Below are 27,592 nucleotides of genomic sequence, written 5' to 3' on the forward strand. Positions count from 1 at the left end.
TTGTATGATCTTAAACCCGTTGTATATAATCACAAAACGACGAGCCGACACCGTTACATCGTTAAAGTCACGAGATTCGGGTGGAATCGGGTATAAACCGAACCTAAGATGAGCTTAGGGGTCACCCTATGTAAGGCCCCGTTACCGGTAGCCCTACTTTAATGTTGGATTTACTCATAAACGCAGTTCTAAATATCAGAGTTAACAGTAACTTTCGCGGAATAATAAAAACTTCATCCATAACATTTTACATAACCATCAAGTCATGTCTTATAAAACATTCGTAGTCAATTAAAACAAAACATAGTCTTTAAAACATCACAACATTTCTTCGAGATGCCAGTATCTTCGATTTCCATGCCATGTGTCTTCAGTAACGCGAGCTGCCTCAACCTATTTGCCTGCGTGCATACTAAAAGTCAGCTATGCTGAGTGAGTTCTAGTTAATCACGTAACTTACTTTTCATACACATATACGTGCCCGAAGGTACGCCTTACAACATATCAAGATCAGCATTCGTCCATACACATTCATATCTAACCATACATTATAAAGGGCGTTTCACCCTACATACCTTGGATATTTTTAGGGTCCGGTACCCTACATACCTCGGATATTTTTAGGGTCCGGTACCCTTCATCCTCGGATATTATTAGGGTCCGGTCACCCTTCATCCTCGGATATTATTAGGGTCCGGTACCATTCATCCTCGGATATTATTAGGGTCCGGTACCATTCATCCTCGGGTATTATTAGGGTCCGGTACCATTCATCCTCGGGTATTATTAGGGTCCGGTACCCTTTCTTCCATAGCTTCACACTATACATGTCCTTAAATATTTTTCCTGACAATACGTGCAATCTCCGAAGAGCGTTCACGTACCATTAACTTATCATACGTACATTATGCATACATCATAAATATTCATACATACATCTTATCTTACATCATACAAAGCAATCACGTCTTTAGCTACCACCTGACGGTACATGCAATATCCGAAGATCGTTCACGCACCGTCAAGCAATCATCATACATCCATCATATAAGGCATACACTTACTACTTAAGGTAAGTGTATTAACTATCACATCGAGTATGCACATAGCCCCGAAAACATAACAAGGAAGTAGGGCTAGAAACTCACCTCAATGCGGTTGCGTTCACCGTTTACGGTTATTCCCTTCTTGAGCTGTGCCCGACTAACTGTATAATAATTATACGTTTCAGTAAACTATCACTACACAAATCGCTTTTCTAGTTTAATTATTACCCTCAACGAACGGGGGTCCGGGGGCAGCGCCCTTGGCAGCGGGGTTCTAGGGGCGCAGCCCCTAGCGGGGTCCAAGGGGCAGAGCCCCTGGCTGGGGTTAAAGTCCAAGGGCTTCTTTGTAATTAAATCGTTCTTTTCTAAGTCCAGAGACTGTTATTGTCATTCAGTTAAACTTCTAATTCGTTATTGGTTCATAGCGAATTGGATTACCCTAGCGAACTGGTTCTTATAACGAATTGAACCCTTAACGAACTGGACTCCTTAACGAATCAGTCCATATAGCGAATTGGACCTTCTAATTCGTTATTTCTTTTAACGAACTAATCATAACGAATCAAGGGTAATTCGTTACCCTTTTCCCTTAACGAATCAGAGACGAATCATAGACGAACTAGAGCTAGTTCGATGTGCTCCCTTAAGCGAATCAACTAACGAATCACCTTCAATTCGTTAAGTCCCCATAGCGAACTAGGGTTAGGTCAGGGAATGTCAAAACATTCCCTGACATTCCTTATCCTCGTACCACTATTCCGGCGCCGCCTTTGCCGGAAAGCCGCCGGAAAACCGCGAACACGTCGGAAAAACGAGTTTTAACTCGTTTTCACCGTTTTTCGTCCCGTTCGATCCAGATCTGAGCTAGGGTGACCCCTAAGCTCATCATAGGTTCGGTTTATACCTGATTCCACCCGGATCTTGTGAGTTAAGGGGTTTAACGGTGTCGGTTCGTCGTTTAGTAACCATAACTAACGGATTTAAGCTCATACAACAAAATACTATAATACCTTGGGTCGGGATCCGATTCTTCTTCTATATTTCGGCTAGAGAGAGGCTAGAGAGAGAGAGAGAGAGAGCTTAAGTGTGTGTGTTTGAGAGGTGTAAGGGATATGTGTAAATGAATTAAATGGAGGATTAAGGGTATATATATTTTTGATCATGGGCTTAAGCCCATGGTCTTTCCTTCATTCCTCCATAACCCAAGTCCATAACCCATATCCATTTACCCAACACAAGTCCATCTCGTATTCTATTCAACTAAACCGATAACGACCCGCTATAAAATAAACGAACTTTATTTTATTAATATAACCGAAAGTAGGATGTTACACCCTAGCTCAGATCTGGGTCGAGCAGGACGAAAAACGATGAAAAACGGTGTAAAACGGTGAAAATATGTTTTTCCGGTGAGTTTTACTGTATCCAGGCAATGGCGGCGCCGGAAAAACATGTACGAGGTTGTCAGGGAATGTTCTGACATTCCCTGAACTAACCCTAGTTCCCTATGGAAACCTAACGAATTAAAAGGTGATTCGTAAGTTGATTTGTATAAGGGGGCATAACGAACTAGCTCTAGTTCGTGTCTGATTCGTTAAGGGAAAGGGTAACGAATTACCCTTGATTCGTGATAGTTAGTTCGTTAAAAGAAATAACGAATTAGGATCTACACGGAATATCTCGTTCTACGTAGGTGCGGAATCCCTACGTAAGATGATACGAGCGTAGAATCGATATACGTTAAACACAAGCAAACACACGTTACAATAAACAAAGAACACGTTGTATTGCAACTAATAACACGTGATATATCAATCACCGATTACACGAACTGAACAACTCTTATCAAACAAGCCGTAACCTAAACCTATATATCATACGACAACTTCGCCTAACATGTTTAGGCAAAGTTGTCACCAACTTCGCTTGTTCCACAAGTTCGCCTATATCAGGCGAACTTGTGAGACAAGTTCGCTTAAACCTTAATACAAATCCAAATAACACGATTACAGACACTAGATACTGAACTACTGACATCATGTACCAACAGACTCCCCCTTGGCAGTAGCTTCATATCTTCAAACACGTGTCTCGTAATCCCAAAAATCTTGTATCATCCATTTTCAAGCATGAACGCCTTCTCGTACACAAACTGAAACTACTCTTTGATATTTCTTTGCTTCTTCTTTCCAAGCAGGAATGTAAAATATCTTTTTCTCGATCAGCACCTGCAGATCAGCTTGAGACAAATTCACTAAATGCATAGGATCATATACTCTCATCAGCTCTTGTTCATCTTCATCCTCCATTACTGCTTCAGCTGTTTCACTATCAACATACCACCATTTCAGATCTTTGAGCACATCCTTGGGCATTTGTTTCATCGGCACTTCTTTTAGAAACTGGATCGGCTTATACTTCATTATCATCCAAGGCTTGCCATCTGCTCTCATTCCTCTGTCTTTGTCTTCAACGAGCTTTCCTCTCTGTGGTTTCAACAACTCGAACTTTTTCTCCTTTATGCTTTCCTTCCAGACTATCTTCCCAATGATCCTAGCCATGTTATCATCACTCCTGTTGATCAACCTCAACCTGGCTAAGTCCTTCACTTCACATTCAGGCAACGTATTCAACGATCTCAACAACCTCTTGAAATACTGAACCCCATCATACCTTTTAATCACAAAAAGCCTCAACTGCTCATCATATAACCAGCATATAATCCCCTTTTTCGATTCAGCATAACCCCTGATGTTGTAACTTTTCTTGAACATAGTAGGGACCGCCGGTTTCTTAGTCTTTACGAACCACTGAGCGTAGCCTACTTTCCATCTTGGCTGCTCCTCCCATTATGTCTCATCACATCCCGTATCTTGACCCAAATCTGACTTTTCAACTTCTGGAATTTCATGTTCAACGTTGTCCTCCACAATCTCTCCTTCTTCAACTTCATCGTCAATCACGATCTCAGCCCCTATCTTCTCAATCTCTTCCAATGGTAACACATCATCATCATCATCTAACACCTCCTCAGCATCCACAACCACCACATCATCACCCCCTGAACCGCCAGCTGCACTCGTTGACTCCCCCTGAGATGTGGAAGTCCCAAGAGCTTGTTCAGTTCTTGGCAACTCTCCACCTGCACCTTTCGATGCATTGGGATCATCGTCTCGATCGTTACGCTTTTTTGTCCTCAGCTCGTCACCCTTACAGCTCATCTCCCCTTGAGATGCCAAGAACTGTTTCAAGGCATCAATTATTTTACCATGCTCGATCAGGAGGGTCGACTGAATTTGATTCTCCGCAACGAGGCGCTGAATAGCATGAGTCTGGATAAGATTTACTCTTGATTTTTCTGCCATGACCCTTTCAAGCGCTGCTATTCTTTCCGAATCGGATAAGGTTGCATCGAAATCAAACCTCATATATGATATGTCTTGAGCGTATGGAGGAGGGATTCCCAATGTAACCGGCACCTCAGAAACAGGTGGAAACGTAACCGCAGGTGGTATCGTAACCGACAACCCTGCAGTGGCAACAACTGTCGACTCAATAAACCTTGCTACGACCTTCGATGGAGTAAGAGTTGGAGGTGGCAAGGACACAATCTCCGGAGCTGAGAGCGGGAATGTAGTGGGTGGTATGCCAAACGAAGATGAGGTAGTCACCACGGGAACATCCGTGGCGCTTGGCCCTGTAACTGACAATGGTGTAGGGACTATAGTCATACCAGACAGTGCGGGTGGAGTGAAACGAACCACCCTTGAGCTCTCACCAGCTCCCGAACCTGTACCTGCCCTTTCCCTTCTCGATCTACGGACCAACTGATGTAAATCTTCCTTAAAGTCCGAATCACTGTCATCGGTGTCTCTCTTCCTCAACTTCGCTCAATATGAAACTTTACCAAACAGACCCTTATAAATTGAACATAATGCCATTAACTTTTAAAACTTCCTTTAAAGAGTTAACTGATCCGATCAAGAACCAAGTAACCAGGTATAAAATCATAAAACGACATAAGTAGAATAAATTTTAGAAATAAAGTACACGGGATCAAATTTCAGTCTAGTCGGGGACCAACATGTTTTAGAAAAGATCAAAACAGGAATCATACTAATTAAGTGACTGTCACATAGATTCATGTTCAGCTGTATTATGACATAAAGAAACAGGTTGTAAGCAGGTAAATAACTTAAAATGGTTTTCATCGCTTCTGTGATACGGGTTAGGTTCAATTAAGCTCAAAACTTAAATGCGCAACACATCAGAGATTGTGATGCCTCCTATCTATTCTCAAAGCTTATTTGGCTTTCCCCAAGTCACCCCGAGTTGACCTCGACCCGTAGTGTCTGATTAAATTGTAAGTACACGTCGATCTGTAGAGTCTTCTTCCCGTTCTCATTCTTGCATCTTGATTGAGAAGTATTATGTCACACCCCGACTAGGTAGTTGCGGAAGCGTAATACGGGAATGTAACAGATAACACTGGTATCAACAACATTGTTTATAAAGAAAATTCAACAGCTAATTTACATCATATTACATGGGTAGGTACTACGTTTACAAACTAGGTGAAAAACACATAACCGGTTGCGAGCTTCTTAAACAGTATTATATCAGCGTCTATTCACAGCTATTCAACTTGTCTTTCTAACACCAAGCACGTAAGCAAATCATTCCACTTTTGCTTTACCTGAAAAGCATGTTAAAACGGGTCAACTACGTCTAGTTGGTGAGTTTCAAGTTTCACGAGTATCAATGAAATCAGTTCACGAGTTTGTAAAGTTTACAGTGTGAATGTATGTATGTCTGTGTATGATGCATTATACTAAGCCACAAGTGAAACCGAAACGAGCTATACTGCATGGCCTCTCCTGCCCATGCACTCCTGTTGGCATTTAACAGCCAATTTGCCCCATGTATGTACTATGTCTAACACCACATAGCAGTATGTAAATATATAATGACAATGTGCAACTGGTTTTTACATATGTTCCGGCTTACCCCACCGGCTCTGTCACAGTTGGGTTTGTCAAACCGATAGTACTATCCACACGTCACCAGCACGAAGTTAATCACTTGTGTTTGTGGGGACTTGTCAAGTGTTAGTACTTAGATAATCCACATCATCACACGTTTTCAAGTATATCAGTATATATAAACATGCTTTTCACCCCAAAAGTTCGTAAAACAGTTTAGAAAGTGGGGGTCGTGAAACTCACCTTATCGTAGTTCGCACAGAAATCACGTATCAAATAGTCAGATGTCTCGTTTATAGCCTGATTCCTATAAACGGTATCGTATCGTTAATACTAGTACAGTGTTCAAGCTAAGTCGGGCTGTATAGATAATCTGGGTATAGCTGTTAAGCCCAGAACATGACCATAGTCTTAGATTGTGACGTTGTATACTATGAAAAGTTTAAAACTGGATTTGGCTCAGTTTCACCGTTTTCCGAGCCTAGCTCAGTTGATCGTTTATACGTTTCGGGATTAGGTAAGATCATATAAAACTTAAGTAAATTTATTGATTGATAAAATGATTTGATTTATAAAAGAATTTTAAGGTTTCGGTGTCTGGTTTGACCGCAGGGTTCGTTTCCGTTTTCACACGGGTTTGATTATACAAAACGCGTACAATCCACCCGAATTGTCCGGAATTCTCGTAAAAAGTTCGTTTTTATCAATATCATTCAAAAATATGATATTTGACCACTTTTGACATTTTGACATACCAGTCAGTCCGTTAAACACAAAACTGCCGGTTTCGTTAAAACAATTATAATTTAAATCTTTAATAAATCATAACTAAATATGTAATTACATATAAATTATGTAAATTTTTGTAAAAATACATTAAGACATGGAGAATTTTATAAAAATATTTACAGTAATTTTATGATTATTTATTTATTTATAAAAATTCATTTAATAGGTTATAATCATGTAATAAATGGCCCGTTTATATCAAACGACCTCCGAAAAATCCCATAATTTTTACCAATGGTCTCAATGTGACTACATAACCCCTGCAAAATTTCCAGAACCTAACTCTTTTGACCAAATGCCTTTTTGTGCGTTTTTCGGCTGTTAAAACTCGGTTCAACCATGGCTGCACAAACCATACTTAGACATTTCCAATGATTCCCAAACTTTACCAGTGATCTTACCATCCCATATCAAACTCCAAAACCAAGTTTCATAATTTTTCAATATGTTTTGCTATTTTTCCCAAATAAACGCCCATAAACGGTAATAAATTCACCAAATATTCTCCGTTTATCGAAAAATTACCAAATTTGAACAGGGACTCATTTATATGATCCCTAATGTCCCTGCAAATTTTCACAAGCTAACAACAAGCACGTCACAACCTAATACTAAACAGCCCCTAAACGAGTATTACGGGTTTACCTTGTCGGTTTTCGATGAATTTTGCTAGCTTAAACGACTTTTCGGGTCTCGGGTTGCAAACTCAGTATATCTACATATCATATAACATCAAACCAAGCATAAATCATCCATGTAACAGCCTTGATAATTAGGGTTTCGGTTTTGGGTTCAAACCGAACTTTGTAACCGTAAAAACGTTGTATTCATGTTCTAATCCGTGTTTTTGACCAAAAAAGTATATGTTCCAGGTTTGTAAACATGTTTAACATCAAAACATAATTTTACTTGATTTTTAGGGTTTTTGGATGGTTAAACATGTTTAAAACTAATCAAGGATTAATTTTTCATGGTTAAACTATGTTAATCTAGGTTAAAACTCAAAGAAAATCACTAGTTACCTTAGGTTTTTGGTGTAACTCTTGAGAGTTTCTGGAGTTCTGTCTAGCAGCTGCTTGGACTTGAAATATTTGAGAATTAAAATGAATAACTTAGCTTAGGAAGGAAGTTATATAAAACATATGTGGTGTAGGTGGGCTGTTCCGATCGGAACTTCTTATGGAGCCTTAATGGGCTGTTTTGGCCCATTAATTTATATATACCAGCCCAAACATGAAAAGCCCATTTTAAGTTTAGTTCGGGTTCGGTTTTTCGCAAGAAAATTAATTCGGGTATGAGAAATAACATAAAAACGAGTGTTTTTCAGCTTATTCTTGTAAAATAAGAAAAACGTACTGACTCGTTGTAAAATTTCAAAATATTTTCACGGATGGCTTAGAACATGTCATATAAGTGTTTTATAAATCTTTTTCGGCTTAACGGATGCTACAATGCTTGTTTTGATATTAACGATTGCGTTTAAGCTTATAGCGTATCGATAAACGAAACCTTTTTCGTTTAAAGAGTTTTAAACGTACCGAGGCCTAAATATCAATATGTTAGCCTCTATAACATATATATAGCTCGTATATGACCCCTCAGTATGTATATGGGTCATAATTAGTATCGGTCGGTTACTCGTTTAAGCACTACGAATTAACCGATTTATCGTTTTCTTGTTACGTAAAGAATATAGTGTACCTCGTTTTGTCATGAATGTCACATTCTCCCCCCGTTAAGAAATTTCGTCCCCGAAATTTAATGTGTCATCGGTTTTCTAGGGAACAGGTGTGGGTATTTCTTTCGGAATTCGTCCTTTCGTTCCCAAGTATACTCGGGTCCTTGTTTTGAATTCCACCGAACTTTTACTAATGAAATTTTGTTGTGTCGTAACTGTTTGGTTTTCCCGTCTACAATTTCTACCGGTTCCTCTACGAAGTTGAGCTTTTCGTTGATCTGAACATCTTCCAGTGGTACTATTGTCGTTTCATCAGTCAAACACTTCTTCAGATTCGATACATGAAACACGTCGTGAATAGTGCTCAGTTCTAAGGGTAGTTTTAATCGGTAAGCTACGGGACCAATTTTTGCGACAATCTCAAAAGGTCCGATGTATCTTGGGGCTAGTTTACCAGTCTTTCCAAATCTTATAACACCTTTCCATGGCGATACTTTTAAAAATACCTTATCACCTATTTCAAAAGATAACGGTTTTCTGCGAATATCGGCATAACTCTTTTGTCGGTCACGGGCAGCTTTCAATTTTTGTTTAACCTGGTGGATCTTATCGGTGGTTTCCTGAATTAAATCGGATCTTGAAATTTGAGTATCACCCACTTCTGTCCAACATAGTGGTGATCTACATTTTCGCCCGTATAGAGCTTCATAAGGTGCTGCTTGTATACTACTGTGATAACTGTTATTGTAAGAGAATTCAATGAGCGGGAGGTGTTGATCCCAATTCCCTTTAAAGTCCAGTACACAAGCACGAAGTAAATCTTCTAAGGTTTGGATGGTTCGTTCAGATTGACCATCGGTTTGGGGGTGGTAAGCTGTACTTAAGTCGATTCGGGTTCCTAAGGCTTCTTGTACTGCTTGCCAGAAATGTGAAGTAAAGTGACTGTCTCGATCGGAAATAATCGAAAGAGGTACTCCTTGTCGAGATACTATTTCATCGATGTAAATTTGAGCGAGTTTTTCGGTGGTGTAGTTGTTACGGATGGGAATAAAGTGTGCGGATTTGGTTAACCGGTCTACAATTACCCAAATTGCGTTGTGTCCTCTTGAGGTTTTAGGAAGGTGTGTCACAAAGTCCATGGTAATTTGTTCCCATTTCCATTGTGGGATTTCAGGTTGTTGTAACATTCCCGAAGGTTTTTGATATTCCGCCTTTACCCTTGCACATGTTGCACATTTACTTACATACACGGCTATATCCTTTTTCATACCAGGCCACCAGTAAAATTCTTTGACATCCTTATACATCTTATCAGCACCTGGATGAATAGAATACTTGGATTTGTGTGCTTCATCAAGTATCAGCTTTCGGAGTTTATGAAGTGTTGGAATCCAGACCCGGTTTTTGTAATAATATACTTCATCGGTTTTCTTCTCAAAATTCCTTTCATTTCCATGTAGTTCTTCTTTTTCTAGCTGATCTGTCTTCAAGGCCTCATCTTGTGCAATGCGAACTTGTTCGGTTAGGCTACTTTGAACAATCATTCCGAGTGCTCGTACCCGTAATGGTCTGATTCTGTCTTTTCGGCTTAAAGCATCAGCTACTACGTTGGCCTTACCCGGGTGGTATTTAATCTCACAATCGTAATCATTTAACAGTTCTACCCATCTTCTTTGTCTCATGTTTAGCTCTTTCTGATCAAATATGTGTTGTAAGCTTTTGTGATCAGTATAGATGGTACATTTAGTGCCATACAAGTAATGTCTCCAAATCTTCAATGCAAAGATAACTGCTCCCAATTCCAAATCATGGGTCGCATAATTCTTTTCATGTACTTTTAATTGTCGGGAAGCATATGCTATTACTTTCTTTCTTTGCATCAGTACGCATCCTAAACCTTTACGAGATGCGTCACAATATACCACCAATTCATCAGTTCCATCTGGAAGGCTTAATATTGGAGCCTCACATAACTTCTGTTTTAACGTTTGGAAGGCCATTTCTTGTTCTTCTCCCCATTCATATACTCGATCTTTTTGAGTTAGGAGAGTTAAAGGTTGTGCAATACTTGAAAAGTTTTCAATGAATCTTCTATAATACCCGGCTAATCCTAAGAATTGACGAATTTCTCTTGGTGACTTAGGCACTTGCCAATTCTTAATGGCCTCAATTTTACTTGGGTCTACTTGGATCCCTTGATGGTTCACAATGTGTCCCAAAAACTGTACTTCTTGTAGCCAAAACTCACATTTGGACAACTTGGCGTATAACTTCTCTTGCCTCAATAATTTTAAGATTTCCCACAAATGTTGTTCGTGTTCCTCCTTACTTCTCGAATATATCAAAATGTCATCGATAAACACTATCACAAACTTGTCAAGGTAAGGTTTGCAAACTCGGTTCATGAGGTCCATAAACACTGCAGGTGCATTTGTCAACCCAAACGGCATAACCAAAAATTCATAGTGACCATATCGAGTTCGGAAGGCTGTTTTTGGTACGTCTTCTTCCTGAATTCTCACTTGATGATAACCAGATCTAAGATCAATTTTTGAAAAATACTTCGCACCTTGGAGCTGGTCAAACAAGTCATCAATTCGAGGTAAGGGGTATCTATTCTTTATAGTCACTTTATTCAATTCCCGATAATCAATACACATTCGAAAACTCCCATCCTTCTTCTTTACAAACAACACTGGTGCTCCCCACGGTGAGTAACTAGGGCGAATAAAACCCCTGTCCAGTAACTCTTGTAACTGGTTGGACAGTTCTTGCATTTCAGAAGGCGCAAGTCTATAAGGTGCCTTAGCAATGGGTGCTGCTCCCGGTATCAAGTCAATACGGAATTCAACTTGTCGGGTCGGTGGTAAACCAGGCAACTCATCGGGGAATACGTCTGAATACTCGTGTACCACTGGGATGTCTTCCATTCTTTTTTCCTCGGGTTTCTTAACTGTTACGCTCGCCAAGTATAAAGTACAACCTTGGCGTAAGTATCTCAATGCCTTAAGTTGAGATATGAGAGGCAGTACCGTACCAGATTTCTCACCTTGAACAATTATAGCCTCATCATTCGAAAGAGGTATTCTAACGGTCTTATCCTTACAGACAATTTCAGCTTTATACTTAGATAGCCAGTCCATACCGACTATAACATCGAAACTTCCCAATTCCACTGGGAGTAAATCAATAAGGAATGGGTGGTCGTTTAGGATAAGGGAACAGTCTCGGACTATTCGGTTAACAAGTATAGGCTTACCGTTAGCGAGTTCTATAGTATATGGTTTTGTTAGTTCACTAACCGGCATATTTTCTAAAGGTAAGAAATTAACAGATACGAAACTTCTATCGGCACCCGTATCAAACAAAACTGAAGCATACTGACCCGAAACGAAGAATGTACCTGTCACCACATTCGGATCTTGACGCGCTTCACCCGGTCCTAATACAAATGCGCGTCCCTTAGCTGTGTTGGAGGTTGATGCTTGTGCTTGGTTCTGCCTTTTCACCGTACTCGGGTTCAAATTAGGGCAATATCTCCGAAAATGTTCCGTACTGCCACATTCATAGCAGGCACAGAGGTTCGTGGTAGGTGGGGTTTGTTGGTTGAGTTGTGGGCGGTTTGGTTGAGGTCGAGGGAGTTGAGTTGATTGCGGTGGACGGTTAACAATGTTGGTAGGGGTTCTACAGTTGGGGGCATAGTGTCCCGTTCTTCCACACTTTTGACAAACGATCGGTTTGCAATCACCCACATGATGAAAGTTACATCTTCTGCACTTCGGTAACGTCCCTTTATAGGTTTCTTGTTTTACATTAGAACTGGTCATGGCATAACTTCGGGTATTTGGACGAGTCCGCTTATTTTGAGGGTTTCCTTGTATTCTTGTCCCATAATCAGTTCGTTTTAAACTTGTTGTTTCACCTGGCATCCTTATCACTCCACTTCTCATCAAATCAAAAGTAACGACACCCGTTTGAGATACAGCACTTTCTAATGTCGGGTGGGCAACTGAATTCACTATACTTCTCACAGCAGGGGTCAGTCCCCAGATATAACGTTCAATTCGTTTCGCTTCCGGTGTAACTAACCACGGAACTAAGCGGGACAGTTCGTTAAAATGATTCGTGTATCCCACATGATCCGCTCCTTTCATTTCCAGATTCCATAACTCGTGTTCCAACCTCTGAATCTCACCTTTAGGACAAAAATGCTCTAACATGAGGGTTTTTAATTCAGTCCACGACATACGATTAATAGCATCTTGTCCCCTTATTTGGACTACTGTGTTCCACCACATCAGCGCTTGGTCTAGAAACATACTGGTAGCAAATTTGACTACGCGGTTCGGTGGACACTCACTGATATTAATTACTGACTCGGTCTTTTCTATCCATTTGACCAGCCCGCTAGGTCCTTCAATACCCTTAAACTCAATCGGTTTACATGATGTAAATTGTTTGTATGAGTACTCCTGACGCGGGGGTTCTCGGTTATTATTATTATTATTAGTTGTGTTAACCACCGGTACATGGTTCGGGAGATTATCAGGGTGCACAACAGGTTCTGGGTTCCCAGTGACATTCATAGTTGGGAGAGTGTTATTATTATTTATGACATTATCAGTATTCACCGGGGTAGTAACACCCGGGGCTACATTAGTGTCCGGCGGAGGTGTATTAACAGTGGTCGTGGTGGTGCTCGTAGGTTGATTAACAATATTGTTAGCACGTATGCCTGCAGTGACTTGGGCTACAATGGTTGGTATCACTGCTTGTAGTTGACGAGCAATCATTGCGGCCACTTCCGCCTCAGACAAAGTGTTTGTTTTCTTTGGGGCCATTCTATAAAATAATCAATTATGTAATAATCAACATCGTTTCACCATGACCAGCACAACTTTACGATATCACACTTTCACAACACATAACTATGCCAAAGAAAACACGTTTGTATTAATTATAATCATTACTGTACATATGCATCCAAAATTAGCGCATAGGCTTAACCTGGTATAGGCCAGCGCTTGTATATGCGTATCAAAATTTGTCACTAAGTGACATGTAGACTTAACCCGATAAGGGCCAGTGCTTGAGATAGTACTAAACCACAAACAACTCCCAAGTCAGCCCAACACGCTGTACAAAATGCTACTTGGGATATCAAAAGACTATATACATAAGACCAGACTACTAGGTCCTATCCATTCTTTGCAACATGGAACCACAACCAAATCACAGCAGCCACTAGGGCCGCATTAACTGCTAAACACGCCCCCAGTAGTATCATCGCTCGATCCTGACGCCCGTGGCTGTCAGCACTGGATCTTTGTACAATTCTGATTTCCTGCTGCATATACCTCATGTGATCATACATATCGTGTCTATGCTGGTTTAGACTATTTATCATGTGTGAGTGTTCTAAGAGCTGATCAGTTGCTAAACCAAACCATGCTGAATCAGAATGACGGGGTGGCTCGGGTACCGGGGCGGGTAAACCCCAAGTAGGAACAGGTATCTCTGTTACCCGGACACGCGATGTTTCTCCCCTATGGTACGTAGATCGAGGTGGGGAAAAGGTGTGCTCAGGTGGGCGCACTGAAATGCGAGCAGTCCGACGGTTTCTAATAGTGGGTGGAGGTACTGGTGCATGCTGTACAGGTGGAGTAGGGGATCTGGGTGCTCTAACAGGTGAACGATAAGCGCTAGTAGCTCCCTGTTCTACTACATTCCTAGGGGATTCCCTAGGGGGGTAGGTGTCACAACGATAACCCGATAAGTCGGGTTGGTTTGGGGGTACCTCATAAGGAATTAACGCGTCTGCACCTTCTTGTATCTCCTCTGGTTCTTCCTCCGGATCCTCCTCTTCCTCCTCAGGCCTTGTTGGTAGAGTGTTAGGTACACGATCAGTGGATCTTGACATATTCCTGCACAATGGTTAGTGATAAGAATAATATCCTTCTATATTAATTATAGTAAAATACGTGCAGGTATTTATACACATAGGCACAAATAATCGTTTATATACACAAATATTCATCTATTATTATATTTTATACACATATGTTGCTGTTTTTACCTATTCGATTGTTTATCGACTTCTTCTCGAATTTCCTCGTACAAACAAGTCCGTTATTACGTTCCGGACCATAATAACCCACTTGTCCATTCGTGTTCATCACAAGAATCATTCGTGTATATTATTTAATATTATTTTATTCCCAGAGTTAATCGAGCCTACGGTTATCTTAGGGTATCCTAAGGGACATCCTAACTCTTTATAACCAATGGCTCTGATACCAACTTCTGTCACACCCCGACTAGGTAGTTGCGGAAGCGTAATACGGGAATGTAACAGATAACACTGGTATCAACAACATTGTTTATAAAGAAAATTCAACAGCTAATTTACATCATATTACATGGGTAGGTACTACGTTTACAAACTAGGTGAAAAACACATAACCGGTTGCGAGCTTCTTAAACAGTATTATATCAGCGTCTATTCACAGCTATTCAACTTGTCTTTCTAACACCAAGCACGTAAGCAAATCATTCCACTTTTGCTTTACCTGAAAAGCATGTTAAAACGGGTCAACTACGTCTAGTTGGTGAGTTTCAAGTTTCACGAGTATCAATGAAATCAGTTCACGAGTTTGTAAAGTTTACAGTGTGAATGTATGTATGTCTGTGTATGATGCATTATACTAAGCCACAAGTGAAACCGAAACGAGCTATACTGCATGGCCTCTCCTGCCCATGCACTCCTGTTGGCATTTAACAGCCAATTTGCCCCATGTATGTACTATGTCTAACACCACATAGCAGTATGTAAATATATAATGACAATGTGCAACTGGTTTTTACATATGTTCCGGCTTACCCCACCGGCTCTGTCACAGTTGGGTTTGTCAAACCGATAGTACTATCCACACGTCACCGGCACGAAGTTAATCACTTGTGTTTGTGGGGACTTGTCAAGTGTTAGTACTTAGATAATCCACATCATCACACGTTTTCAAGTATATCAGTATATATAAACATGCTTTTCACCCCAAAAGTTCGTAAAACAGTTTAGAAAGTGGGGGTCGTGAAACTCACCTTATCGTAGTTCGCACAGAAATCACGTATCAAATAGTCAGATGTCTCGTTTATAGCCTGATTCCTATAAACGGTATCGTATCGTTAATACTAGTACAGTGTTCAAGCTAAGTCGGGCTGTATAGATAATCTGGGTATAGCTGTTAAGCCCAGAACATGACCATAGTCTTAGATTGTGACGTTGTATACTATGAAAAGTTTAAAACTGGATTTGGCTCAGTTTCACCGTTTTCCGAGCCTAGCTCAGTTGATCGTTTATACGTTTCGGGATTAGGTAAGATCATATAAAACTTAAGTAAATTTATTGATTGATAAAATGATTTGATTTATAAAAGAATTTTAAGGTTTCGGTGTCTGGTTTGACCGCAGGGTTCGTTTCCGTTTTCACACGGGTTTGATTATACAAAACGCGTACAATCCACCCGAATTGTCCGGAATTCTCGTAAAAAGTTCGTTTTTATCAATATCATTCAAAAATATGATATTTGACCACTTTTGACATTTTGACATACCAGTCAGTCCGTTAAACACAAAACTGCCGGTTTCGTTAAAACAATTATAATTTAAATCTTTAATAAATCATAACTAAATATGTAATTACATATAAATTATGTAAATTTTTGTAAAAATACATTAAGACATGGAGAATTTTATAAAAATATTTACAGTAATTTTATGATTATTTATTTATTTATAAAAATTCATTTAATAGGTTATAATCATGTAATAAATGGCCCGTTTATATCAAACGACCTCCGAAAAATCCCATAATTTTTACCAATGGTCTCAATGTGACTACATAACCCCTGCAAAATTTCCAGAACCTAACTCTTTTGACCAAATGCCTTTTTGTGCGTTTTTCGGCTGTTAAAACTCGGTTCAACCATGGCTGCACAAACCATACTTAGACATTTCCAATGATTCCCAAACTTTACCAGTGATCTTACCATCCCATATCAAACTCCAAAACCAAGTTTCATAATTTTTCAATATGTTTTGCTATTTTTCCCAAATAAACGCCCATAAACGGGAATAAATTCACCAAATATTCTCCGTTTATCGAAAAATTACCAAATTTGAACAGGGACTCATTTATATGATCCCTAATGTCCCTGAAAATTTTCACAAGCTAACAACAAGCACGTCACAACCTAATACTAAACAGCCCCTAAACGAGTATTACGGGTTTACCTTGTCGGTTTTCGATGAATTTTGCTAGCTTAAACGACTTTTCGGGTCTCGGGTTGCAAACTCAGTATATCTACATATCATATAACATCAAACCAAGCATAAATCATCCATGTAACAGCCTTGATAATTAGGGTTTCGGTTTTGGGTTCAAACCGAACTTTCTAACCGTAAAAACGTTGTATTCATGTTCTAATCCGTGTTTTTGACCAAAAAAGTATATGTTCCAGGTTTGTAAACATGTTTAACATCAAAACATAATTTTACTTGATTTTTAGGGTTTTTGGATGGTTAAACATGTTTAAAACTAATCAAGGATTAATTTTTCATGGTTAAACTATGTTAATCTAGGTTAAAACTCAAAGAAAATCACTAGTTACCTTAGGTTTTTGGTGTAACTCTTGAGAGTTTCTGGAGTTCTGTCTAGCAGCTGCTTGGACTTGAAATATTTGAGAATTAAAATGAATAACTTAGCTTAGGAAGGAAGTTATATAAAACATATGTGGTGTAGGTGGGCTGTTCCGATCGGAACTTCTTATGGAGCCTTAATGGGCTGTTTTGGCCCATTAATTTATATATACCAGCCCAAACATGAAAAGCCCATTTTAAGTTTAGTTCGGGTTCGGTTTTTCGCAAGAAAATTAATTCGGGTATGAGAAATAACATAAAAACGAGTGTTTTTCAGCTTATTCTTGTAAAATAAGAAAAACGTACTGACTCGTTGTAAAATTTCAAAATATTTTCACGGATGGCTTAGAACATGTCATATAAGTGTTTTATAAATCTTTTTCGGCTTAACGGATGCTACAATGCTTGTTTTGATATTAACGATTGCGTTTAAGCTTATAGCGTATCGATAAACGAAACCTTTTTCGTTTAAAGAGTTTTAAACGTATCGAGGCCTAAATATCAATATGTTAGCCTCTATAACATATATATAGCTCGTATATGACCCCTCAGTATGTATATGGGTCATAATTAGTATCGGTCGGTTACTCGTTTAAGCACTACGAATTAACCGATTTATCGTTTTCTTGTTACGTAAAGAATATAGTGTACCTCGTTTTGTCATGAATGTCACATATTAACATTATAAGCTCTAGAATGTCTCAGTAATACATAATAATAATTTTTTTTTAAATAATAAGATTTACGCAGCTTCAAGTAAACTACTGCAAGTCCCGAATCTGGATCACTGCAGTTTCTTGACACACCATCTTCTCGGGAATCAGAACACTCACGGGCTCGTGTATGACTGGGTAATCGCTTTTCTGCCTATCATTCGGAAAGATATATATGGAGACATGAACAACTCTTAAGGAGTTTCCACTTAAAATCGAGGAGATTTAGTTAGTATCACTTCTACTTTTACGCACCATAAAAAGCTACCATGACATACAATGACTGTTCTAAAGTCTTTTAGGCCTAATAACTTCGCTAGTTAAGCGCACAGAATCAGTTTGTCCATCACTTTCCAAGGTTGGATCAATTTTCTTTTAAACATTGTATAGATACTTCTTACGAAGCAGTAGACTTGAAAAATTATTTCATCTCCCATTTTAAAAATATTTTTAACTTCTATCGCCCCGATCAAGTCGAAGTCTTCAGGTAAACGGCTATCCTGAAGATCCAATGGATCAGCTGGACCGACCACATACGAGTATGTGTCCTTCTAACTAAGTATGAATGACTAATTTTCAGCGAAAGAATAAAACACATCATAAACCGCCCCGGTCACTTTCAGTCATCTGGTTAATGGCTATCCTCATACTCTACAGGTAGAAATGAGGACCAAACATATCCGAAGATATGTCCTTCAAACTGAAGCAACCGACAAAATTCTAAGCGATAGTGACGTTTTTTTTATTTTTTTTTTATTTTTTTTTAATTTTTTTTTAAACAAAGTAAAAAACGAAAAACACGGTTACTCGGGATTGATCATCCCATTTAGCTCAACAAGGTTTTGAAAACGAGTTTTGTCAAACGCTTTAGTAAACAAATCAGCGAAATTATCTAACGAATCAACCTTTTCGAGCACTATCAATTTCTTCTCAGCACAATCCCGTATAAAATGATGACGGATGTTAATGTGTTTAGTTTTGCTATGCTTTACGGGATTGTTAGTTACTGAGATAGCAGCAGTGTTATCTATGCAAATAGAAGTATGAGTGAAATTCAGACCGTAATCGCGCAATTGCTGTTGTATCCAAAGAACCTGGGAGCAGCAGTTCGATGCTGCCATGTATTCTGCTTCACAGGTAGAAATGGCGACTGAGGTCTGCTTCTTGCACTGCCATGACACTAATCTGCCTCCAAGAAACTGACATCCACTTGTTGTTGACTTCCGATTCTGATACTTCTTGTGTTGCTTTCCCTTTTTGCACGATAAGCATTGGTCTTCAAAGTTGAAATTTTTTAAGGGAACACCAAGCACCAGCCCATTCTTGACAATGTAGTTCATTTTTCGAAGATGAAGATGCCCCATTCTTTGATGCCATAACTCGGAATCCGATTCAGTTGCTTTTGACAGAAGACATGATTCTTCTGTTGCCATCTCAGTAGACCTCATGTCCATAACATATGTATTCTTTTCCCTTGGAGCCTTCATCACTATCCATGCCTCTGGTATCTTGAAACTAGGATATAGTACAATCGCTTCATTTTTGGTAAAGTGCACAGTGTAATCTTTGTCACAGATCTGAGACACACTCAGCAGATTATGCTTCAGCTCTTCAACGAAATTCACCTTTTCTAACTTCATTTTACCATTAGTCACCGTTCCAATTCCAGTAATTCTTCCACCACTCTCTCCAGCAAAACTTACTCTACCTCCCTGAACAGGTTTCCATTCGTGTAACAAATTCTTGTTACCCGTCATGTGCCGGGAAAAGCCGCTATCCACAACCCATAGATTGTTTGCAGCCCTGTTCAACTGTTCCTGCACGATTAAAGCAAAGGATTAAAATCTGGGGACCCAAGACCTATTGGTCTTGGGTCGATTAAATCTGTTAAAAGGCATCCCGTGCTTTGGCTGTCCTAAGTTAGTATTAGAATGATTTCTGTAAGTCCTAAAAGGATACCTTCTAGTAGATTGACTATGAGGCCATCCAAACCTTCGTGAATTAAATGAATTATAACTAATGATTTGGTTGTTAATAGGGAAAAACTGAGATCGACTTCTTTGAAAACCTGGATTAGTCCAATATCTGAACTTTGATGAGTTTTCATTCTTACCATTATAGTAATTACTGTTAGTTCTATTCTCAGTTTTCGAAGGCCTCATACCTTTGAATCTCTGATTCAGAGGGCAATCAGCAATCAGGTGTCCTATTTGATTGCATCTGAAATAGCTCCTGTGTTCAACTTTCGTCTCAACAGTTGTTTTAGATGTTGAGGTTGCATTACTGCCCGTTTGTCTAACATATGGTGGGACATACGGGTTTAGTGGAGAATTCTTTTCAGTTGGTTTATGTTCCTCTCCACGTTTTAGTAACACTGCCTCTTCTTTTGTCTCACTAGACTCGGATGTCTTGTTCGAATTTGATGAGACAGAACTAGGAACAGAAATCTTAACATTCGAAACAGGCTTACTCGTTTCGCTTTTACTAACTTCTGGATCTTTAATCGTAACTTTAACAGGAACTGTCTGACCAATTTCAACATCAACAGATTTCTGATTACTAGGATCATAAGTATAATTATGATTATAAGGTGGTGGAACTTCAGAATATCCAATTCCTCCCCTTTTAACTGGGGAACGTTGATCACTTACGAGGTGATCAAGTATTGCGGAGGAATTTCTAAATTGCTCAAGCTTTCTGTTTAGTTCCACCATTTTCACCTGGTAATCTGCTATCTGTTTATCCCTTTCAGCAATTAGTTTGGTTTTCTCTTCTAACACTTCATAGCTAAGATCAATTACTTGTATTTTTTCAGCTAGACTGGCTTTAAGACTTCTGATATCTTTCTCACTAGCTTTATTTTTACCGTGTAATTTTTTTCTCTAGTTTTAGTGTAATAATGATCTTCTTTTAATGTTCTAAATTGAGCATCCAAACTAACAAACTGATCAGTTATTGTTTTCAATTATTCAGACAGATTTTCACATTTCGTACAAGGGAGTTTAGAACTTACCTCAGAGAGCTGATCTGTCACCTATGCCATATAAGCTTGATCTTCTCTTGTCTCCCTGTTTTTTTCTTCAGTTTCGATGTTAACCAAGTTGGCCTGTTCGAACACTTCCTCAACTTGCAGATTCCAATTGTATTCCCCATTCTGTCTGGATATCATCGCCTTATTTTCATTACTTCCCCCATTCGGTTGTGTTGGCCTGTTGTGACTACGTTCTACTCGTTCACTTGTGCATTCTTTAGCAAAGTGGCCATTCTGTTGACAGTTATAACACCGAACCTTTGACTTATCAAAACCTGGTCTTTCACCAACGAATTTTCTACCAGTCTTCTTCATAAACCTTTTAACTCTTCTTACTATCATTGCCATCTGCCACTGCAGATCCATCTCCTCCAGATCATCAGCATCGATCTGATCATAGTCTTCGTCTAAAGTTGCAGGATCAACGATTTTACCTTTAATGTAATTTTCGTAAGAAGCAATGAAAGATGCATAGAGAGCAAACTGCTGTTCAGTAGATTTAACACTCATGGGCATTTGAGAGTAGTTGTTGTTCGGAACACTTGAAGAAAAACTACCCTTTGTTGTTTGAGGTTTAGAAGTGTTTGTTCCACCAGCTACGAAACACACATCACCATCCATGTTGAGAGTTACATGACCATCATGAGTTGAGTTAGAGCTCGTGTCTCCCTTTGAGTAGTAAGCAGATGATTCTGACTTCGAACTTGAACTTGAATTAACTTTCGCACCATACATTCCCGGATCTTGAACCTGATCAGTTGGTGTCTCTTTTCGAACCATGTTAAGTTCAAAAGTTCGTAGTTTATTGACTGCTGTTTCCAAGTCAATGTTGGCAAACTCTTTATCTTCTCTCATCAAGACAGTGTACATTTCCCATTTCGGTGGGAGAGCATCAAGAAGTTTTTCTACGATCTCCTCTTCTTTGTAAACAATGGAATAATTGCTGAATTCGGTCATCAGGTGATAATATCTTGTGATGATATCATCAAGTGATTCATTCTTCAAATACTTGAACACAGAGAATTGGGTTTTGAGTAGCTTAATCTTGGATGCACGTATCCCCACATTACCTTCATATCGGTTTTCAAGCGCTTCCCATAGCTCTCTGGCGGTTTTATATTTCTTGAAGGTGTGAAGAATTTCTTGTGGAAGAGCCATTGTTATCGCAGCATGAGCTTTGCTTTCAGCCTCATACATCTTCTTTTCTTCCTCTTCCATCTTATTGTATTTCTTAATTTGTTCACGACCCTCATACAAAGCCGTTGGGGGAATGTATCCATCTTGAATGCACACCCACATCTTAGCATCTTGATATTTAACATACTGCTCAAACCGATCTTTCCAAGCCACGAAATCGGTTCCCTTAAGCATTTTCGGTGCCTTAGTAGCTGAACCTGCTTCCACCTCCATTTTTACCAGTTCCGTAATATTTATGGAAGTCATCTTTTATAGAAGTACGAAACGAAAACACAAAGAAACCCGAAAATTTTTTTAATTTTTTTTGAACAGTACCAGTAGGCGAAGTTAAACTTAACTTCGCTTAGGTCCTAACTTCGCTTGATCTTTCAACTTCGCTTTCTTCTCAACTTCGCCAGATTTGGCGAAGTTGTGGATAACTTCACTTAAGTTAAGCGAACTTGTGAGGTAGGCGAAGTTGTTAATAACTTCGCTTAACCTTATATCTTCGCCTAAACCCTACAAACAGTGACGACAACTTCGCCTGATGAACACAATGTTTTTGCAGGTTTGATTTTGACGTTTTGCGAGGTATGCGAAGGTGTAATGGGTTGTTTTTGATGGTGGGAGGTGAGTAGGACATAAAAACTCGGTATATTAACGTAAACTCGTCCCGCGAATAGTCGAACGGAACGATTTCTACACCTGTGTGATAATCCCGAACCACACAATCCTGATACCAATTGTAGGTTCCCAGCCGGATCTACAAGGAATATCTCGTTCTACGTAGGTGCGGAATCCCTACGTAAGACGATACGAGCGTAGAATCGATATACGTTAAACACAAGCAAACACACGTTACAATAAACAAAGAACACGTTGTATTGCAACTAATAACACGTGATATATAAATCACCGATTACACGAACTGAACAACTCTTATCAAACAAGCCGTAACCTAAACCTATATATCATACGACAACTTCGCCTAACATGTTTAGGCGAAGTTGTCACTAACTTCGCTTGTTCCACAAGTTCGCCTATATCAGGCGAACTTGTGAGACAAGTTCGCTTAAACCTTAATACAAATCCAAATAACATGATTACAGACACTAGATACTAAACTACTGACATCATGTACCAACAGGTTCGCTATATGGACTGATTCGTTAAGGAGTCCAGTTCGTTAAAGGGTTTAATTCATTATAGGAACCAGTTAGCTAAGATAAGCCAATTCGTTATGAACCCGTAACGAATTAGAAGTTTAACGGAATGACAATAACAGTCCCTGGACTTAGAAAAGAATGATTTAATTACAAAGAAGCCCTTGGACTTTAAGTAGCAAATTATTTAATGATTCAAAATCCTAATGGAAAATGTGTTAAGACAGTTAATGAAAATAAAACTTTTCCAAGCTTAACCCCAGCCAGGGGCTTTGCCCCTTGGACCCCGCTAGGGGCTGCCGCCCCTAGAACCCTGCTGCCCCCGGACCCCGTTCGTTGAGGGTAATAATTAAACTAGAAAAACGATATGTGTAATGATAGTTTATTGATACGTGTAATTGTTATACAATTAGTCGAGCACAACTAAGGAAAGGAATAACAATTAACGGTGAACGTAATCGAGTTCAGGTGAGTTTCTAGCCCCACTTCCTTGTTATGTTTTTGGGGCTGTGTGCATACTCGATGTGATAGTCAATACACTTACCTTATGTGGTAAGTGTATGCCTTGTATGATTTATGTATGACGATTGCTTGACGGTGCGTGAACGATCTTCGGATATTGCATGTGCCGTCAAGTGTTAGTTAAAGGTATGATTGATATGTATGATGTATGAATGACGTATGTATGAATTGTTGGTGCATGATGTCAGTAGTTCAGTATATAGTGTCTGTAATCGAGTCGTTTGGATTTGTGTTTTGTATGTAGCGAAGTTAGCTAACAAGTTCGCTGATATATGCGAACTTGTTAGATAAGCGAAGTTAGTGACAACTTCGCCTGAACATGCCAGGCGAAGTTGTCGTGTTTATAAGGTCCTATGTTACGGCTTGTTGAGAGAACTAGTTGATCGAGTTAATCATTGTAACGAGTTGTCCAGTGTTTGGTGATTGATATCACGTGTTTACGGTTGCAATATAACGAGTCTTTGTTTATTGTAACGTGTGTTTAATCGTGTCGTCTTCTACGCTCGTAACGTCTTACATAGGGATTCCGCACCTACGTAGAACGAGATATTCCGTGTAGATCCGGCTGGGAACCTACAATTGGTATCAGAGCTTTTGCTCGTGATTGTGGTTCGGGATTATCACGCGGGTGTAGAAATCGTTCCGTTCGACTATTCGCGGGACGAGTTTACCGAGTTTTTGTGTCCTACTCACCTCCCAACATCATAAACAACCCATAACACCTTCACAAACCTCGCAAAATCCAGAAATCAAACCTGCAAAACCATCGTGTTCATCAGGCGAAGTTGCCGTCACTGTTCGTAGTGTTTCGGCGAAGATATAAGGTTAAGCGAAGTTATCCACAACTTCGCCTACCTCACAAGTTCGCCTAAGCGAAGTTACCCACAACTTCGCCTACCTCACAAGTTCGCTTACCTCAAGCGAAGTTATTCACAACTTCGCCAAATCAGGCGAATTTTAGACAGAGAGCGAAGTTCAGAATCAGCGAAGTTCAGACTTAAGCGAAGTTATCCACAACTTCGCCTACAGTACTATTAAGAATAAAATTTTTATTTTTCGGGTTTCTTTGTGTTTCGTAAAAGATGACTTCAATAAACATTACGGAACTGGTGAAGATGGAAGTGGAAGCAGGTTCAGCTACTAAAGCACCAAAGATGCTGAAAGGAACCGATTTCGTGGCTTGGAAGGATCGGTTTGAACAGTATGTAAAATACCAAGATGCTAAGATGTGGGTGTGCATACAAGATGGATACATTCCACCAACTGCTGAGTATGAGGGTCGTGATCAGATTAAGAAATACAGCAAGATGGAAGAGGAAGAGAAGAAAATGTATGAGGCCGAAAGCAAAGCTCATGCTGCGATTACAGTGGCTCTTCTACAAGAAATTCTTCACACCTTCAGGAAGTATAAAACTGCTAGAGAGCTTTGGGAAGCACTTGAAAACCGGTTTGAGGGTAATGTGGGAATCCGTGCATCCAAGATTAAACTACTTAAAACCCAGTTCTCGGTCTTCAAGTATTTGAAGAATGAATCACTTGATGATATCATCACGAGATATTATCATCTGATGACCGAACTCAGCAATTATTCAATTGCTTACAAAGAAGATGAAATTGTTGAAAAGCTTCTTGATGCTCTCCCACCGAAATGGGAGATGTACACTGTGTTGATGAGAGAAGACAAAGACTTTGCCGACTATGACTTGGAAACAGCAGTTAACAAGCTACGAACTTTTGAACTAAACATGGTTCGAAAAGAGACACCTACTGATCAGGTTCAAGATCCAGGAATGTATGGTGCAAAAGTTAATACAAGTTCAAGTTCGAAGTCTGAATCATCTGCTTACTACTCAAAAGGAGAGTCGGGCGCTAACTCAACACATGAAGGTCATGTATCTCTCAACATGAATGGTGATGTGTGTTTTGTAGCTGGAGGATCGAATGTTTCTAAACCTCAAGCAACCAAGGGTAGTTTTTCCCCAAGTGTTTCGAACAACAACTACTCTAAGATGCCCATGAGTATTAAATCTGCTGAACAACAGTTTGCTCTCTATGCATCTTTCATTGCTTCATATGAAAATTACATTCAAGGTAAGATTGTTGATCCTGCAATTTTGAACGAAGACTATGATCAGATCGATGCTGATGATCTGAAAGAGATGGATCTGCAGTGGCAGATGGCGATGATTGTGAGAAGGGTTAAACGGTTTATGAAGAAGACTGGTAGGAAGTTTGTTGGTGAAAGACCAGGGTTTGATAAGTCGAAGGTTAGATGTTACAACTGTCAACAGAATGGCCATTTTGCGAAGGAGTGCACAAATGAACGTGTAGAACGCAGTCAAAACAGGTCTACACAACAGAGTGGGGGTGGTAATGAGAATAGAGCCATGATATCCAGACAGAACGGGGAGTACAACTGGAATCTGCATGTTGAGGAAGTGTTTGAACAGGCTAATTTGGCAAACATCGAAAATGCAGAAAGTGAGAAGGTGACTGGAGAAAATCAAGCTTTCATGGCCGATGTGACAGATCAGCTCTCCGAGTTAAGTACTAAACTCCCTTGTATTAAATGTGAAAATCTGTCTGAACAATTGACAACTATAAATGATCAGTTTGTTAGTTTGGATGGTCAATTTAAAACATTAAAAGAAGATCATCATTTCACTAAAGCTAGAGAAAACAGTTATAAGGTAAAAATAAAAGCTAGTGAGAAAGATATTAGAAGTCTTAAAGCCAATCTAGCTGAGAAAATACAAGTAATTGATCTTAGCTATGAAGTGTTAGAAGAGAAAACCAAACTAATAGCTGAAAGGGATAAACAGATAGCTGATCACCAGGTGAAAGTGGTGGAACTGAACAGGAAACTTGAGCAATTTAGAAATTCCTCCGCTATACTTGATCACCTTGTTAGTGATCAAGGTTCCCCAGTTAAAAGAGGAATTGGTTATCATGAAGTTCCACCACCTTACAATCATAATTACACTTATGATCCTAGTAATCAGAAATCTGTTGATGTTGATTTTGGTCAGACAGTTCCGGTTAAGGTAACTATTAAAGATCCAGAAGTTAGTAAAGGCGAAACGAGTAAGCCTGTTTCTAATGTGAAGATTTCTGTTCCTAGTCCTGTCTCGTCAAATTCGGACAAGTCATCCGAGTCGAGTGAGACAAAACAAGAGGCGGTGTTACCAAAAAGTGGAGAGAAAATTAAAACAACTGAAAAGAATTCTCCACTAAACCCGTATGTCCCACCATATGTGAGACAAACGGGCAGTAATGCAGCCTCAACATCTAAAACAACTATTGAAAAGAAAGTTGAACACGGGAGTTGTTTCAGATGTAATCAATTAGAACACCTGATTGCTGATTGCCCTCTGAAACAGAGATTCAGAGGTGTGAGGCCTTCAAAATCTGAGAAATGAACTAACAGTAATCAATATAATGGTAAAAATGAAAACCCATCAAAATTCAGAAATTGGACTAATCCAGGTTTTCAAAGAAATCGATCTCAGTTTTTCACTGCTAACAACCAAACCATAAGTAATAATTCATTTAATTCACGAAGGTTTGGATTGCCTCATAATCAATCTACAAGATGGTATCCTTTTAGGACTTACAGAAATTATTCTGATACTAACTTTGGACAGCCAAAGTACGGGATGTATCGACCCAAGACCAATAGGTTTTGGGTCCCCAGATTTTAATCCTCTGCTTTAATTGTGTAGGAACAGTTGAACAGGGCTGCAAACAATCTATGGGTTGTGGATAGTGGCTGTTCCCGGCACATGACGGGTAACAAGA

Source organism: Bidens hawaiensis, unplaced genomic scaffold, assembly GCF_021521415.1.
Source record: "Bidens hawaiensis isolate Kalapana, Puna unplaced genomic scaffold, B.hawaiensis_p1.1 tig00004283_1, whole genome shotgun sequence".
Classification (NCBI taxonomy): domain Eukaryota; kingdom Viridiplantae; phylum Streptophyta; class Magnoliopsida; order Asterales; family Asteraceae; genus Bidens; species Bidens hawaiensis.